Here is a 17,940-nt window from a genome sequence, read left to right on the forward strand (position 1 = left end):
TGGAGCATCCATTCCTTTGTTTATCTGCCCTGCTGCAGGGCCCTTGTTGACACCTGCAAATACAGACTGAAGGATATGGGTTTCATCAGCGTCATTGCTGTGTTCCTCACAAAAACCCTCGCTCTTACTTCGCAAATGTTGAGCAGAGCAGAGTTGGCAACATTTATGGGAATGTCATTTGTGACATTAGCAGCAAAATGGCAGCATCATCTTGCTTTGGCAGCAAGTGTGTGCTCTATTAGCAGTGCCCATGCGCTGAGTTTTTAATTTTATTGTATTTTGTGTTTTAATGCTTTTCCTCTGTGGTCAGGGTACTGCTCCACAACCAGACCAAAAGAAGGTAGTAAGGTTTTCTAAAGGTGTCAGTGGACACTGCTGTGTTGATAACAATAGCAGTAGGACCTCATCTTGTCACTCCTCTTACGCACCAGATCTCTTCAGTGTGCATGCACTTTTAAAACATTTTTAACGTCAGTGCCTTTTGATCTGCTTTGTTTCCCTGAGATACAACTCTCTGTGAAAAGCCACTGCTGAGATGCTTAGTCTGAACTTGCCATTTCTGCTGGATCCTTAGGATCGGATGAAAACAATGTCAACTCTTTCTTTCTACTGCCTCTTCTGTGGGATGAAACAAAATTCTGAAAAAAAATACAGAAATGTCACCCTGAGGAGCTTGTGATCCTTTCTGTCCATCTCCTGCCAGCCCACTGTTGTCTGGTGATGGTGGTAAATCAAGAGTGAAGTCATATTTCTGTGAGTGGGAGCACTGTAAAAAAATAAAAGCACAGGGAGAAGCATATATAGCAAACATTCACAATTCTGATTTTAAAAAAAAATAACTCACAAAACATTCAACAATTCTGACAAAAAGCCAGCTCTTTCATGAGAAGTTCTGAGCAACATTCCCATAAACTGTAGGACTCTGAGTGTATTGTGAGGACTAAGGTGCTGGGAGCTACTTATGACCACCAACACTTCTCCATCAGAGGTATATTTGAGTGGCAGAGAAATATTTTATCCCTCCTATCCCCATTTATCTTAGGGAATCCTGCAAATATATCTGGTTTGGGAGTTCTAGACTGCCGATGGGAAAGCTGGAACATGGTGAAGTCATTAATTTCACTGAGTTAAACTCTAGATTTAGTGCTGGTTTATTTTAAACAGAGTGAGTTGTTCAGAGCTTGGGGAAAGCACTTTTTAAGTGGGAATGCCAACTAAACTCCTAAGTTATGAGAGAATTACAGTGATCTGGTACAGAATTGTACCAGAAATGGAGAAGTCCTGCAATGCAGCTTCTTGTAACTTCTTTTCTGTATGAGTGTCCCTAATCAAGCTCGCACATTTACCCAGCTTTAAAACTTCAGATGTGATTTGCGGTGTAAAATTTGATGGAGAGTTGATAAGGCAGGAATGCTGCTCCAGAAGTCATCAGCAATCTGCTGTTATTGTTCAGTCTCACTGGAGATCTACCCGGAGGCTTTTAGCAGGAGCAGAAAGCTGCTTTGTGCTGTGTGTTAAACAGACAGTAGCAGGCAGTCCTGGCCTCACTCAGATATTAAGATGATACCCCAGATTCTGCAAATTTGAAGCTGTTTTGTGCTACCACTGTACTCAACGTGAGTGGCCCCAACAGGTCAGTCAGTGATTGAGTCAAGCTACTCTTGAGCCAGTTTGCAGGATTACCCTGTAGATTCAGCATTTAACTAGACATTATGCCAGTAATAAGTCTCCTGCTCCCTTTTTTCTTTTTTTTTTTTTTTGCATTTCAGCACTCATACCTATAAAAAGTTGCATCGATTTAGGATTTTAGATTTAGAATCATGTTCCTATTTTAAGATAAATAAGCCCCTCTAAAGACCGTCTCAACGTTTCTTGCAGATTTGAAAATAAAGCTTGATGGTAAAAACACTCCTCAGAGAGGTTTTATTGACTTCAGGGGATTTCAGTGTGCCACTGGAGCAACTGAAAGATCTGTTTCCAGAAAAGGCATGGATTTAGCTCAAGAAAAAGGCTTCCCCCAACACAAACAGCTGTTTCTTGTCACATAAGAAAGCAAAGCTGCAAAAGAAGTTGGGCATAAATTACAGGGTGAATAAAACTGCTGCTTCCCTGCAAAAATCCCTCAAAAAGTCTGGAGCATAGGAGGGTTTTCCGGCTCGTGATGCAAGACCCGTGGGCTGGGCTGAAGCTTGACATCAGGAGGAAACTGAAACCCAGCATTGGTGGAAGCTGCCTGTGATGCAGAGGTGAAGGCTGGATCTGGATGCTTCGGGGAGGTGAAAGAGGGGGACAGCCCGCGATCCAAAGAGCGAGAGAAGCAGGAGTCCATGAGTGGCAGTGGAGGAGAAACTGGGAGAAAGGGGCGGTCTGGCAGAATAGGAGGGCAGCCTCAGCATTTGTAGAAGGTAAATAAGCAATCACAGTAAAATAAGGGGCAGTTGGAGTGCAGAACGTCTGGTTGCTGCTGCTCTCCTGGTCTGGCTGGATTCCTTGCAGATGGTGTGTGCTGTTCTCTCCTCAGCACGTTTCTGTTCACTCGTGCGAGGCTTTACAGGGAATCTAGTGATCTGCCTTAATCTAAAAGCCTTGTTAAAAACTGTGAATCAACTCCAAACACAAAAGAATTAGTTTTCAGTGGGTGATTTTTCTTTTTGAAGTACATTTGTATGGGGAAAAAAAAAAAAAGAGAGTTCGGAGACAGGCATGTAACATCCGTAAGATGCATGCGCTTTAAGGGAGGGGGGATTGAAAGATAAAGATCTCCTGCAATTAGCTGCTGAACTTCATGTTTACTTTAGATCGCTTCCTTTAGGTCTGTTAGCAAGCTGTTAACACCTGCAGGGAACAGAGTCGCCAAAAAATCTTGGAGTATTTAAATAGTTCTGATTGTATTTTCTATGTTAAGAGAATGGTGTGAGATTGCAGAAGCAGGATATAAAGAGGGATCATAGTGGAAACTGACTGTGTGATGAAGTGTAAACAAATCAGAAGTCAAATTAAGTCCTATTAAATCTGACTCAGAGATGATTTGCCTCAACTTGACTTCTGTGGGGTTGGAGGGTGTTTTCTCCTGTGCTACCTAAATGGTATCTGAGCATTGTGCAGATGCTGCCGAGTTAATCAAACGAACATTCATTCGAGCACGAGCTTTTAGGGATGAGTGATCAGGGCGTTTGCTGAGGCTGCAGGTCACACAGGACCCCCTCAAACTAAAATAACAGAGCACATCATCCTGTGTGGGGGTGGGAATGGGAGAAAAAGAAACCTCTCTCTTGGCATCTGACCCTACAATTGTGACACTGGCTCTGCCCTTGAAGAGAGAGATTTAGGGTTTTGTTTCCTGTTTTCAAGTAAATCTCTTATCTAGGATCTAGTATCCACTATCCACCAGTATGCTGAGAGGCAGCAATAATGAATTTTTCCATCACATCCAGGGGAGGCTGATGGCAGCACTGCACCTCTCTGGCATTACACGCTCTAATTACATGCCAGGTTTTCAAGAGATGCTGAGGCATCACAGAAGAGAGAAAACAGATAAAAGCCAAGATTCCAGAAAAAAAAAAATGACAGAGCAGATCAGACAAACACCAACAGAGAAAATGCAGCTCATTTCATGGGCGAAAAACAGCTATCACAAACACAGGCTGCAGTAGCTGGAATTAATTGCACTCCAGAGGGATGATGCAGCACCCATGTTTTGAAGATCTCAATGACTCTCCAGCCACACACCAGTCCTGTGCTCAGCACTGTTTGGTAGGAGGCCAGGATGTTTATTCACTTAACTCCCTTCTCAAGACTTTTCCACAGGTATATGAGAATGGGGGATTTGATGGAGTCATTAGGCATAATATTTTAAATTAACAGTAACCAAACGACTCAGTTTTTTGCTCAAAGATGATCCAAATTTTGGACAGGGCCCAAATAAGCTTGGTTCAGATCAGTGTACAGAAGCACCTACACTTGTTTCAAGAATAACTCTAATATTTCTAAAGCATATCAATATATGTATGAATCATAGTTTTGAAAGACTGCAACTATTTTGGAGTAAGGAGTTTAAGGGTTACAGGTGTTTTTGACCACCAGTGTTGGTTTCCTGCAAATCTAAATCTCTGTCTTTGCAGAGTGATTTTGTTCTTGGCTGTTATTATGTTTACTGTAATTATAACTTATTTTTAGGAGTCCACTTCATATTTGAGGCACAAGTGTGTTTCTGAAGTATTGAAAAACAGCAGTGTCCTCTTGTCAAGAAAAGTGAGAAAATGGGAATAGCCAGTACTTGCATTTGTATAACATCAGTTGCCCAAGATCCAGGGAATTTTCATTAAAAGGTTGTGTGATAGCTGCAGATCTACTCCTGAGTACACTGAATATGATGGAGTACATGCAGACTCAGTCCTCTAGGATTTGCATGGGAAAGAAAACTTGGAAAAATGGGAAGATAGGATACTCTGGATGACACCTGGGGGGCCATGCATGAAGAAAGGGACAACCTTAAGCTCTAGTAAAGTTGTCAGGTGGCTTTTACAGCTCAAGCTTACCTGTCTAGAGCTTTGGTACTATAGACAATATTGGTATAGGGTTAAATTAGAATCCCTTTTTGTTGAGTTCTCTGAGCATCAGTTTGGTAATTTTACCTCTATCTCCTTTTCAGATCAGTTTTTACTTGGAAACTATTTTTTAAATTGGGATGTGGGAGGCTTACTAGGTCACAGAAAGTGACAGACTGAAGATGTAATCAATAGTTCATTTCTGGGAAAGAGGGTGCCAGAGGAGGTGATGCAGGACAGGTGAATTGCTCTAATGGGGCTCAGTCATAGACTGAGAAAATTACTTTTTATTGCCTTTGCTCATCATCGTCAGTTCTAACCCTTAGTGTTCATTTATTAACTTTGCAATGATTCTCTGAAGAATTGGGATGCATTTGCCTTACAAAACTCTCAGGAGTGTGCTTCTTGCTGTTTGGGTATTAAGACACGTAGTAAAATATTTAAAGTTATCGATTATAACTGTCAATACAGTCTCTGTTAGGAAAATTAGCTTTAATTTGTAAAAAAAAAAAAAAAAAGAGCTCACTAATAAATCTCACTGTGTCTCTCTGGGCTTACAAGTGAGGATGTAGAATCACTGAGGAGCTTCCACCTCCCTTTTTCAGGAACAGAAGGGGAAGTACAACCTCTGAAGTGAAATCTCACACTACTGTCTTTGCCCTTTAAGTTAGAAGAGAACCCTTCTGTGTGGCAAGTTTAACCACAGGCAGCATTTTTGCATTCTTAGCTACTCATGTGGTTTTAGCAAAATGCCACTTTTTGGAGCTCTAAGACTGGGCCAATCAGCAGTTCCAGTTTGTGAACTCAGTTATATATATCCCAACTTGAGATCTGAGAAGGAAATAATAGCTGCTGGCCTGTTTTTACTGGCAGTGTGAGAACTGTGTGCTCAGTTATCAGTTCCGTTTTGCTGCTGCTCCTGTCAATATCCCACAAGTGATTTTACAAGTAAAAATTGCGTGTGATCATCTTTGTTGGAGGGACTGTATTTTCCACGTGATCCCAGCAAGGAGCCAATATTCTGTAGTAGTTCCCAAACTATTAACTGCTATCTTCTCTGTTAAAGACCTTTCTTATATTTCAATCATGCTCATTTTACAGTTACTTTTAGTATTTCAGTTCTGAAATACCTTTCAGCGTCCTAGTAAGGGGCTTTTTTCTATCCTTGATTAAATGATGCATTGTATGACATTTCAAGCTTGCAACATTCTGTTCTGAAAAGTGAGTATCATTCAGTTTCAGTACCTTTGTACTTGTTCATGTAAAGGTAACCATATATAGACCAAGAACCTCAAGTTCAATGGGTAACTAAATTTTGGAAATAAGACAACAGCTGGTGGAATTTCTTAGCAATGGGCAACCTTCTAGACCTGCAGCTGAAACTGATACACTTCACACTTAGACAGCTAATAATAAAAATACCAGTTCACACCTCAGTAGATCTGTTTCTCAAGAAGCTTGTATTGTTTATGGTGAAACCAAAAAAATATTGCTGTGTTGTATGTTGGAGCAATCCACATCTTCTGGTGGCTTCTGGCCTGGGATTAAAATCACCAGAAAACCAATAGTGTTGTTACTTGCAAAACAGTTTAAGCTCAGCAAAAGTGGCATGGCTCCTGCTTCTTTTCATTTAAGCTTTTGATATCTCTTAAGGCTTAGAACAAAATGAGAGGTATTATTAGTTAGGTAAATGAATACCATCTGCAGCACTTTTCTTTATCTGACAAAGGAAAAAAATGGCTTCAGTTAGGGCTGAAAGCAAATTGCTTGTGGTCCTGGGCCTCAAAACTCACCAGATTTTCTGGGCCACATACTGAATTATTTTTTTTGTATGAGATTTTCACTGTTGATTATTTTTTGGCAGCATTACATAGATAGAGAGAAAAGAAAATCTGTCCTGAAACAGATTAATAAAGTTTTGTAGAATTTCAAGGCAAATTTATTAAGTGGACTCGTGGGAGCATTCATTCAACATTACAAGAGGTTGCTAGGAGAAACTGTGGAATTTCCTTGGAACTTCCCTGAGCAGACTGCCACAGTTTAGGGTAGACCTTTCTCCCAGTGGAATGTAGGAACAGAGAATGTCCAGAAGTAACAACCTTCAATAAATTGTCCCTGGTCATGGCAGGTGGGGATATTAGGCAGAAATCATTGGCTGTGAGGGTGGTGAGGCCCTGGCACAGGTTGCCCCATCCCTGGAAGTGCCCAAGGCCAGTTTGGATGGGGCTTGGAGCAACCTGGGGCAGTGGAAGGTGTCCCTGCCCATGGCAGGGGGTGAAATGAGATGAGCTTTAAGGTCCCTTCCAAACAAAACCATTCTGTGATTCCATGATTAGAAGACAGCTCTTGCTGCCTTACAACAAAACTGAGATAGAATTTCCTCCTAATATCTGGTCCAAATCTCTCCCCTTTTAGTTTAAAGCCTTTCCCCTTTTCTGATCACACTCTGCCCTTGTAAAAAGTTGCTCTCCATATTTTTTATAATCCCCCTTTAGGCACTAGAAGGCCACAATAAGGTGTTCCTGGAACCTTCTCTTCTCCATGTGAACACCCCCATCTCTCCCAGCCTACCTTCACAGCAGAGGAGCTCCAGCTCTTGGAGCATCTCCATGGCCTCCTCTGGACCTGCTACAACAGGTCCCCACATCTTCCTTGTGCTGAAGATCCCAGACCTGGATGCAGCACTCTAGGTGTAGGCTCACTAGGGCAGAGTAGAGGGGGAGAATCTCCTCCCTTGACCTGCTGGTCACATCTAAATTAGTCATTTAAGCACTTTCTGAAGTCAGTGGGGAGAGAGGAGCACACCCAAGGGCTGATTTGCCTCAGTACCTACCTGAAAAAGAAATGGAGCTTTCTTTGGAGGTGCCCTTTTTCATCTGCTGGTCATATCAGTTGTCTGCTGAACAGCTTTTCTACAGATTATCACCAAGAGAGCTAACATTCAATCAGACAAATTCTGTTTTTTTATGCACCACACACATGTTCTGAGCAGGCCCAGGACACTTTTCTTCCAGAAAGGAAGCTGTATTTAATTTTTTAAAAACTTCAGTTCAGAAAAAAACACAGAATATGTCTTTAATGCTATCAAGATTGGGTGTTAATCAAATATTTTGTCTGCCACTTCTAATGTAATAAGCTTTTTTTAAAAGAATCTTTCTGTAAAATGTGACATCCAAAAAATGTAGTTTCTACTATTTGCAATAAACAGAGCAAAGACAGGTAAAGCAGGCTAGTGCCTGACCTTTGGAAGCTGAACATGTAAAGAGAGGACATTGGGATCATGAAATTAAGGAGCCGAGTACATTTTTTTTTAATGCAATTTTTTTGTCAGATGGTAGTCTGAAAGTCTACTGTGTTATTTACAGTTAAAATATTTGAGTGAATGGACTTTGCATTACTATTTTGTGTTAAGAATTATCAGTGTAAAACAAGAACAGGGCTTGTAGTTCTCATTAATCTACATGTAGGACGTTCCATTGGTTCCCAGGGAAACCATTACGGTAGCATTTGAAGAGTACAAATGAAAAAATATGATGAAGCACAGTTGGAGGCACAATCTCTTACAGAGGACTCTGAGAGCGAGTGAGTAACCCTAAATAATAACTAGATTTGAGGTGGTTTCCCATTAGTGAATGAGGACCTAACAATTGATCCTAAGAGAATGCAGAGTATTAAATGATACTAAGAAAAGTAATTTTAGAGATGTGACGTAGTGTTTTCAGCCTACATAAGACTTTAATCCTCAGACCTACTATTCTAAAACTATCAGCTGGCGTTAATCAGGAATGCTTGCAGCAGGGATTGAAATGGTCAGTTCACTCCTTTTTTTTCCAATCAAATTTTGCTCTCAGCTACACCGCTGTCCCGTGTACTTGTGCAGGTAGGATTTGGTACATAATTTCATCTTCTTTTGATTGCAAGCCAAATGAAAAATTGTGTTCAACTCGCTATACAAGCTGGTTAGTTTTCCCTCTAGATATTCACTAGCCTGTATAAAACCCACCATTTTTAGGTGATTTAAAATGTGTTTTCAGTGTGTTTTTAGGAGATCTGGACAGAGCTGAGCCATTGTTCCTAACCTTGTCCTGTAGTGGAGTGGTTCTGTAGGATGGGGGATTTTTCAGTCTGGCTGGTTCATGTCACTGAGTTTGTGCCTCTGACTTCCAAGTACCCTCCCAGCCTCTTACACCTTCTCCCCTGGAGTTTTCCTTATGCAGGGCAGGAGGGATCATACTGGGATTGTAGATTAGACCCTGGGGACAGATAGGAAGGCAGGCAGTGTCACATGCCGAGTGACACAATTTCAACATCACTGTCTTTATCTGCAGTGAAGCAACATCTCTTATTAACTAACCAGTGTGGTGGTGCTCACCATCCTTTCTGAGTCAGATGACCTCTTTCCTCGGGGCTGGAAGGAGCTGCCTGGGTGTCAAGATAAGCACAGTCCTTGCCTCTCTCAATAGCTTGGCTCTGTTTTTGCTTGTGATAGATGACTCTCCAGATTCTGAGAAAGCTTTGTCTGTTACCCTCCCATATTAGACCAACATCTGAGCAATAGTCAAAGTCAGTGGCTCCAGGTTGTTGTGTGAGTCCTTTTCAAATCAGACAGTGACTGATGTGTCTGTTACCTTTTCTGGAAGGGACAAACCACAATAATGTGCCATAGACAGGGCTGGCCATTGCATAGCCACACTAAAAGCTATCACCCCAAAACTGGAAAGACTCTTAAGCTTGATACCATCTTCAGGTGTTGAAAGTTTGCCCAGCTGGGGCTGATGGGTCTGGTCCTCTCTTTCACAGAAATCCCAAATGGTTCAGGCTGGAAGGAACCACAGTGAGTCATCTGGTCTCCTGCTCCAGGAGGGCCATTGCAGAGCACGTGGCACAGGATTGTGTCCAGACGGTTCTGGATTATTCCTGGTGAGGGAAACTCCACATCTTGTCTGAGTAGCCTGTTCAGTGCTCGGTCACTGCACAGCAAAGAAGACCTTTTTCATGTTCAGGTGGAAATTCCTGGGCATCAGTTTCTGCCCATTCCTCTTGTCCCATTGCTGAACCCCCCACCCCGAGCAGAGCCTGGTCCAACCTCTGCCCCCTCCCTGCAGGCACTGACAGACATGAGGTCTCTTCTCAGTGGCTCCTCTTGAGGCTGAAGAGCCCCAGCTCCCTCAGCCTTTCCTTGTCAGGGAGATGCTCCACTCCCTTCCCAATCTCTGTCAAGCTCCACTGGACTTGCTCCAGGAGCTCTTTGTGCATGGATGAAGTGAGGGAACAGTGCTGGATGCCCTTTTTCCTGAGCAAGCACATCCCTCTCTGACCCATATTGAAAATCTTTGCTGCACACTGGCATGTTATGAACTTCCTGGTGGATGTTGTGCACTTCTCCATGTGCAGGGATGCTGGGTGGAGCTGCAGTGCAGTACAGCTTTGCAGTGGGTATGGTTCATAACCAGAGTGTTGTTTTAAAGGCTTTTAGTAGTGGAAGTGTCGTGGATGAATTCTTCATCCACTCTAACTAGATGAAATTTCATTTATCATCGGAGATCCTTGCTTTTCAAGAGTTTATTCCTTTTCAGTTCCATGGCTGGAGACTTAAAAAATAAAATTCACATCTTGTTAGTTTATTGTCATTTTGAGAACTCATTCTCTGAAGCCCAGGGTTATTATTTTGTCTGAGTCTCTCATTGTATAATAGGGAAGGGTTTGTGCCCTTCAGAGTGGCCTTAAATAGCAGTAGCGCAAAGGAAAGTGATCAGATGCCATTAGCAGCCTTCTGCTGGATTAATGGCCAGCAAAATCTGGTGGAGATGCCTGGAGCTTTCTAGCATCACTGCTGTGACTTTGGACATAATTGCCCACGAGCAGCCACACAACATCCAGCTCGGTTACGCAACATCCAGCTCAGCCACAGCACCCGCACGTCCCTCCCCACCAGCTCTCCCAGCTGAGGCAAACAGAGGCCAAGCCCTTCTTCTGAGGTGTCACAGGGTGAGGCAGCAGCTCTCCTCTGGTCGAAATCCTCCATCTCCACACGGCTCTTGGGCTTTCTGTCCCGGCCACCCGAGTGAAACATCTTTATCTTCCTGCCTGCTTGGGTGGGGTGGTTTCGTTGGAAAATCAGCCTGTGCCGTGCAAAAATAGAGAGATGTGATAGAGATGTGATACTGTGCTGTCCAAAGATTCAGCAGGGCTTGCTGAAGTCACTTTTTCAGCCACAAGTCACTTTTTCAGGCCATCATTTTGCAAACACTTTCAGCTGACAGAAGAGTCCAATCTTCTCACTCCTTCATCTCTATCTTCCTCTCTAGCATCCCTTCTTCTGTTGTTCTGGGGTCTGTTTGTGTGCTGGGAAGCTAACCTTTTTAAATTGTTTTTCTTCTGGGTTTATTCTAAACTGGATTACCTCTCTGTTAATCATGAAAAACCCATGGCAACACTAATGCTGTGCAAGAGAAGGAGCAGGGCAAGAGCAGACACAGGTAGATGAGAACAGGACAGGTGTGATTTTTCCATTTGTATTCCAGCTTAAGCCAGGTTGTAGTGCTTTTAAGGCTGCAGCTTCATGTTTTCTTCAGCCATTAAAACACCATTCTGCCCCAGCACACCGTGAACTTTTCCATAAAATAATGTAGTCTGGAACACCTAGTTGGAAGTGTTTGAGAAAATCATATTTTTTTTTTCTTTTTAATTAGGGCCTATTAGACCAGATGCTGCACTTTCATTAACCAGTTGCACGGATGTAGGAGAGTCAAAGAAAACCTTATCTGTACCCAAAATACAAAATAATTATATAATTCAGTCGCTTCCAAATCAGGAGATGCTGTTTCACCCCAGGGTATCTTTCAAGCAAATGCACAGACCAGGCTGCAGACGCAGAAAATGTGAGAGGAGGAGAAGAGGCCTTTGACAACCTCCCCAAGCTGGGAGGCAAAGGTCAGAGAGGGGAAGGGAGCTGTTGTACTTTGGATGTTCGGCTTGTCAGAATTTGTTTAGTGAAAAAACAGAAATGTTTCCCAAAGCTCCTTTCCTGATCCCTGGGTACATCTGTTGGTTTTTTGTTTTTTTTTTTTCCTGAAAATGAACTAAAATAACACAGGGGGGAAAAGTTAACTCCCTAACATCAGACACGGGGAAGTAATGATGCCCACTTCTGGCTATCCCGTTCTGTGTGTGAGGGGGGAATTGCCACCCTCTACCCTCCCTGAAAGAGTTGAGAACAAAGAGGAGCCAAGCAGCATGTTCAGGAGATGATGTTGCTGTGGAACTTCTGGAGAAGAGGATCTGACCAGCTCCTGGGAATGCCTGACACCCACCTCAGTGACCTTTATGTGATGTAGCTCATCTTTAACCCAAGCAGGATTTTGGGATGAAAACAGGGAGGAAACTGGGATGAAAATCCCAATCACCTCCCCTCTTAGTTGTCACAGAGCACCTGTAAAAGACTGTAGCCCAAGCAAAAATGAGTCAGGAACATGTGGGGTTTGAGATTCCAAGAGACCCTTTCACAAGGCCTGAAACAGGAACGGGAGTAGGGAAAACACAACAACGTCACTTGGAGCCAAGCAGGAACTCACCTGCACTAAAAAATGTCTCCTAAAGAAGGCAACCTCTTTTCTACACTTGCTGCCAATTGTACTTGATTAATCAGGTTTCTGTGGGGGTGTTTTCCTTTGCTCCATTCCTAAGAGCTTATTTTTCCAAAAGTGATCTGAATCTTGTTGCAGATAATCCATCACCTGTGAGATCATGACTCTTCCAAAAAGCTGTGAACGTTTTGCCCCCAGAAACTAATAAAATTCGTGTTGAAAATCCATAAACACCTTTTTCAAGGCATCAGTCCCACAAAGGTGCATTCGTTCCTTTTAAAGTAATGGTTGTGTGTTTGCCTCCCCACTAAAAAAGGTGGGGTGGGAGTTTGGCTGGGTTTGATTCCTGTGAAGCTGATTGAAGTTTTCCTGCTGGAGTCCATCAGGTATTTTCAAGCCAGGGAGCATTTACGTACAACACACCTGTTTCCAATAGCTCCACCACCTCCACAAAGACAGCTGCAGCAGAAAGCCCCGTTCACTCTGGGGAAAGCACATTTTATAACAGCTTCCCATCCCCCAGCCAGATGGGAATCAAGCTGAGGCAGCTGCAGTCCAGGTCCCATGAGAAATACTACAAAAAGTGCAATTAAAATAATTAGTTAATGCCTTTTTATCCAGCATGGTAACAAATAGGGAAAAAGAGCTTGAAATAGCTGTTCTGTTTATCAGTCCAACGTGATATTGGATGCTTCCCAGGGTTGCTGTAAGCTCTCCCTAGGGCTTTAAAAGCTTGAGGGTGCTTGGCCAGTTGCTGGATTAAGGATCTCTATTACTGGTGGTAGCAGGGATGGGTTAAAACCACTTGAGCAGTACATTTTGCTGTAAGAACATAAAAAAAAAAAGGAAAAAAAAAGAAAAAAAAGAAAGAAAAAAAAAAAGAAAAGTGAGTCTGAATTGATAATAAAGTGATTTAGATTCTGCTTCCTCCCTTGGAAATCAAGATTGCCTCCCATTGATTTCAGCATGTACTGGCTTAGATTCTGATTAAGCAGAATTTGCCTGATGATTCAACTTTATGGGGGATGTACAAACAAAAAATACATGGCCAAATACGTCCCTGGCACAACTCAGTGAAATCTGGCATTTACCCAGTCATTGGCTGCTTGTTGTTTGAGGGTTTCTCTGCTACCCTGCAAATGGTGCAGCAAGTGAAGGTTTCTTTGCAGGCATTCAAATTCCTTTTCCTGAAGTGTTCTTAGCAAATAAAGAAGCGCACCAGGAGCTCTGCCCCCAGTAAGCTGTATTTGTTATTGCCATAGCAGGTGTTATTTATTCTGTAGGCAAGTGACATGGCCAAAGGGTGAAACATAACCTAAAAACCACGGAAGAGTCTCTTAATAATCTCTAGATTTTTCAATTTCACTCTAAGACTTCTTCCAGGGGCCGAATTATGCAAACATGAGTATTTTTTTCATTTTATATTCCTGTCATCACTCCCTGTCATCCCTGTGGGGTGACCTGGAGGTCAGGCATGTTAGTGAAGAGCATGAAAATAAGGAAATGTTGAATAATAAATGCTTCAGGTCATGCAAGCTGTCCCTATCTCCCACCTTCCTGGCAGATGATCAGAGAATAGCCAAGCAGAGCAAGGTCTCAGTGGCTCACAAAGTGGTTCTGGAGTGTTTGTACCCAGCCTGTGAATCTGTCAATGCTCTTACCCTTTGCATGGGTCATCAAAGGAGTTTTTGAAGCACAGTAAGGACTTTGGGTTGAGTCAGGAAGTTCCAAAAGCTACCTGCCATGTAACTGGGCATTTCCTTTTAACAGTTTCAAATTATTTTACTAGTGTTGCTTTTGAAATCCTTTCAGTTCTATGAGAAATGGTATTACAAAGTATCTGATCCTCTTATGTTGTCTGCAAATGTAAATCCCGGCCTCTACGCATCCCAGACCATTTCTTAATGTTACTGGGGGAGAAAGAAACATCCCAGATTTACCTTGTCTTCCTTCTGTCTGTGAGAGGAGGGTTAATAATAGAAGTGGGAAGAAGGGTTAGCAAAGGGGAGGGCTAGTCATGTGGACAGAGTGCCAGCAGCAAAGCTGGCACATGTTGTTCCATTCGCATGAAAGTATGTTTTATTCATTTGCTGATGATCATCTACAGTAGCTATGAGATAGAAATAAGAGGGCCAGAGTATAACCAGGTGAAATGCTGTGCCTTTGTCCCCCTTCTGTGGTATAAGGCTGCAGGAAATGTGATTTTCTGTGACAACTTCACTTGATATAATATAGGCACTTTCCGGGGATTAAATATTAAGGGGAAAACAATCATAACTCAACTCTTTATGGAATTTACTTGACATCAACTTGTTTCCATGCTATTTTCACACTTGGCCCTTTTGCCATCCCACCTGCAACTGTACTGGTCATCCCAAACTCCCATTATAGTCAGGAAAGACAAAGGCATTTTTAGGATGTGATTTGTTTGACACATCTTTGAGATCCCTTGGGATTAAAAGAACTGTTTTCTCCATAGAGTGTGTTGACTAAATCTCAGCTAACTGCTTGGAGGATTTTGGTAGGTGTAGGCACATACATTGGTGGTGGGAGTCAAGTACATCTATGTTTAGTGCCATTAATACCAAGATTTCCTGGTTCCCATGAGCTATGTATGATTTTGTCTGTCTTACATGATCTAGGGGGATGTAAAAGATGGAATTGCTTGGGAAAGTGAGTCCTGTGCCCATTCAGATGGATCCTGCTCTTGTGGTCCTCAGAGTGATAAAATCAGAGGTTAAAAGGCAGAGGAGGTTTTTTTTTGCCTTATGAAGTAATTGGAAAGTTGTCCTTGTTACTCCTGCAATACAGCTGCAAGGCTGAGAAATGTTCAGAAATTGCTGGTTCAGAAATGAGGGAAGAGATGCCAAGGAGGGCAAAGATACTCGCCTGCACTGCACGTGGAGTGTGAGGCGAGCTGATAAAGTGGTAGATGACTTCTCCCCACCATGCAGAAATCACAGTTCAAGTGCTGAAAGCAGCCACACTGTTGCAGAAGTGTCTTTTTGCCTTCCCGAGCCAGCTTGGAGACCTCAGCACTGTGGTGCAGCTCTGCCTGCAGTCATGAAGAAAGCCTGGTAAAATATAGAGCTCCGAAACAAAACCTTCAGCTAATCAGCTGAAGATAGAGCTCGTGTCCCCCCTTGAACGAGGATTAGGATGAACTTGGCTTTTGGAGTACTGGGAGAAAGTTTAAGGTGTTATGTTAAAAAAAGTAGTGGATAGTTCTGCAAAAATAACAAAACTGTTAACAATTTTTTAATCGAAGCTCTTACATTTAACATTAGAAACCTATTAAAACCAATGGGGAACGAAGCGCTTGGAGCTGTAGTTTGAAATCAGCCAGGGTGGATATTGAACTGCAACTTTTTTGTAGCTCTGTAACTTTTCACTAGCAGCTGGGAAGATAATACTTCTAACAGGAACACGTTAAATTCTGGAGCACAGACATGCCATGATGGGAGAGTGGACATTGCAAGGAAGGGCAGTGGTTATGAAATGCTGAGTTAATGGCTTTTTTGTGTATTTTAGGGAAGGGTGATGTGCTGGCTCCAGGCAGCAGCTGGTGAATCTAAGTGTAGGGCTGGTCAGAACTTGCAGGGATTTGCCAGGTGCGTGGCCCGGAGCAAGGTGTGTATTCCTGTGGAACTGGTGACCATCCAGATTAGATCATGTGCCACAGCACGGTGTTTGTTGTGAAAACACTGATTTTTGAAGTGCCAGCTAGTTCTGCTTCACCATCTGGAAGGAGCAATGCTGAGGAAAAAGGTTTGTCCTTCCTTTCCCCAGAGAAATGGATGCTCTGTGCGTAGACCTCAGCTACAACTTCCTTGGATTGTCAAGGCAAAGCTGTAGTGGTACCCAAGGAGAGAGCATAGCACCTGAGCATGAGCTGTCTGAGGGAATTAGATGACTGTGCTGAGCTGTGCTGAAAGTTTCCTATTGCTTTGTATTTGAAATGATAAATTTTTCCAGCTGGGAAAAGTCAGTGGAAAACCTCTACCTGGTGCAGTGTATTATGAGGGATGTCCCCAGGCATAAAGGAGGAAATTCAAGAGAAACTGGGAGTCTAGAAATCTGTAAATTAAAAAAGGGTAAGGGTCACTCTTCATATACCCTTTCTACCTTGCTTTTAATTTCTTTGCCTGTTAAAGCTCAGAGCAAAAATTGAATCAGGTTATAGTGACAGCATGCAACAGTATATATCCTCCCTAACCTCTTTGTCACAGTGAAAAAAAAAAAAGTACAATTTAGTAAGATTATTGCCCCTGTTATTAAGCAAATGTTTCGCCTGTGATTCCAACGAAGGTGAACTCACAGCACTGTTCTTGTTTGCCAGCTACTTCCACAGACTGCAAGGACCCACTAACAGTGCTAGTTATGATTTTTGTTGTAACATCAGGGAAGAGCTCTCCTTATCAGTTAGCCAGTTCTTGGACCTGTGACACTTTCAGAGTAATCTGACACGGTGGTTCGTTTTGTGAAGTGCAGCATGGATTGCAAAGGAGGACTGGGAATGCTGGTTTGGGTGTTCCTGTGTCATCCACGTGCGTGAAATGGGAGCCAAAATGACATCACAAAATGAAGATCAAAAGTGCAGATGCAATATTTAGTTATAAACAGATGATGAAAAAGGCAACAAGTAGGAATATCTTCATTGGTGAGTTTTCACTGTTGAATGTCTCAACACACTGAATCACATTTGAAAGTCATATGCAATGAAGAATAGTTTGGTAGCCTCTGAACTCAAACAACCATGGTTTTGCTGTGTTTGAGTCCCAGATTTATCTTCCTCTGTTACCCAGGTCCAAAGCCTTGCTCTCTCACTGCCACTAGCTACTTTCTTGCTGCTGCTTGCTCATGCAGATATTATTTATTGTCATATGACAGAAACTAAAATTGCACTTCAGAAAATGCTTTACCAAGAGTAATTTGTTCCCAGCAAGACCTTTTAGCTACACAGTAACATGAAAGCATCAAAATACCAGGAGAACATTATAAAAATAAACTGCCCTGATGCTAAAATAAGCTTTAATTGATTGAGAATTGCACCGAGCCTGACAATCTGAACCATTTATTATTATTTTCCTTTCAAACTTCAGCTACATGTGATTTAAAGTGACTGAATTATAGTTCCCACATACCTTCCTGCCCACAGTGCATGCAAGAAAACCCACGCACAAATTTCTTAGCTCCAGAGGAGCAGCTGGATACACCTGGAAGAAAATAAAAAAGCTGATTGAAAGTGAAGTTTAAATAAAGGTGATGGTGATGTGAACGTTCTGAAAAAAACCACCCTAAAACCTAATCTAGCTAAATGCCATGCTGTGCTTCCCTCTCCTCAGAGGAGAGCTCTCCTGGGTATCTCTCTCCCTGACAGAGACATTTCCTTAATATCTGCTGGTACAGCACTGGATCCTGTAGGCCAGATGCTGTTGCAACTCCCTGTGTTGGAGGTTGATATTGGCTGTGGATAAACTACCATTCTGTCTTCCCCACTTAAGGTTCTTAAAGAAAAACCACAAGCAATTGACTGTACTCAGCTATTTTGCTCTCCAGCAAAAGGTCAACATGACTACGGAAGACTGTGGATAAATGTGAAATACTTTCCGTCTGATGGATAGGAGGCTGTACTAGTGGTCCTGTGCTAGAGAGAAGTGGGTGGAATATAGCAAATATTATATCATAAAATCACAAAATCATAGAATCATAAAATTAGAGAATCTCGGGATGGTTTGGGTTGAAAGGGACTTCAAAGCTCACCAAGTCCCACCGCCTGCCATGGACAGGGACACTTTCCACTGGAC

General features: G+C 42.5%; 1 protein-coding gene across 1 annotated transcript in view; it reads left to right on the top strand.

Moving 5' to 3' along the window:
* Window positions 1–2,252: 2,252 nt before the first annotated feature.
* The window catches only part of ST8SIA5 (ST8 alpha-N-acetyl-neuraminide alpha-2,8-sialyltransferase 5), a 66,412-nt gene continuing 50,724 nt past the window's right edge, over window positions 2,253–17,940 (top strand). The window contains exon 1 of the mRNA XM_008928625.2: window positions 2,253–2,405. The gene's annotated coding sequence lies outside the window, so the exon portion shown is untranslated. The remainder of the gene's footprint in view (window positions 2,406–17,940) is intronic.

The sequence above is a fragment of the Manacus vitellinus genome, unplaced genomic scaffold, assembly GCF_001715985.3.
Source record: "Manacus vitellinus isolate BGI_N305 unplaced genomic scaffold, ASM171598v3 scaffold_42_pilon, whole genome shotgun sequence".
NCBI classification, from domain to species: Eukaryota; Metazoa; Chordata; class Aves; order Passeriformes; family Pipridae; genus Manacus; species Manacus vitellinus.